Source organism: Mandrillus leucophaeus, unplaced genomic scaffold, assembly GCF_000951045.1.
Source record: "Mandrillus leucophaeus isolate KB7577 unplaced genomic scaffold, Mleu.le_1.0 Scaffold6730, whole genome shotgun sequence".
NCBI classification, from domain to species: Eukaryota; Metazoa; Chordata; class Mammalia; order Primates; family Cercopithecidae; genus Mandrillus; species Mandrillus leucophaeus.
The window spans coordinates 2,976-3,705 of record NW_012107287.1 but is presented as its reverse complement, the minus strand read 5'-3'; the positions used below and the strand labels follow the sequence as shown (position 1 = coordinate 3,705).

At 41.9% G+C, this 730-nt stretch overlaps 1 pseudogene; it reads right to left on the bottom strand.

Moving 5' to 3' along the window:
• Positions 1-595: 595 nt before the first annotated feature.
• The window catches only part of LOC105555206, a 2,872-nt pseudogene continuing 2,737 nt past the window's right edge, over positions 596-730 (bottom strand).

Below are 730 nucleotides of genomic sequence, written 5' to 3'. Positions count from 1 at the left end.
TTTTGAGATAGGGTCTTGCTATGTCACCCAGGCTGGAGTGCAGTGATGCGATCAGGGCTCACTGCAGCCTTAACCTCCCAGGCTTAAGTGATCCTCCCACCTCAGTCTCCTGAGTAGCTGGGACTACAGGTGCACACCACTATACCTGCCTAATTTCTGTATTCTTGTATTTTTTACAAAAATGGGGTTTTGCCATGTTGCCCAAGCTGGTCCCAAGTGATTGGCCCACCTTGGCCTCCCAGATTGCTGGGATTACAAGTGTGAGCCATGTGTGCCAGGCCTATGTTTTCTTTTCTGTAATGACCATGGATTTAATGTACCAACATTTTTCTAATGATAATACTTACAAAGTATACTATGAAAACTGTTCAGAGAAAATGAAGAATACAAATTTGTAAAAATCGTATATAACTAGTTTTTTTTTTTTTTTTTAAAGGCAAGAAGGAAACAAAGTAGACTGTCCAGGAAGATAGTTACTTCCCCTTTGTATTTCTCCAGTGAGTTCATTAGGAACTCTAAAAAGTTCCAGGAGTAGAATCACAGGGTCAAAGTACCCTGGCTTTAACTTCTGGTTCAGAGAATCCTAACAACTTACATTGTCACCAGCAAGGTCTTTGACTACATGAGCAACTCTCTCCTTAAAGCAATTCTCATCTGACATTAGCTGTTCAACTTTCCGCTGATACGTTGACTCCAGGAGGCTCCTTGAGTTCTGTGTGTTCAGCTGGCC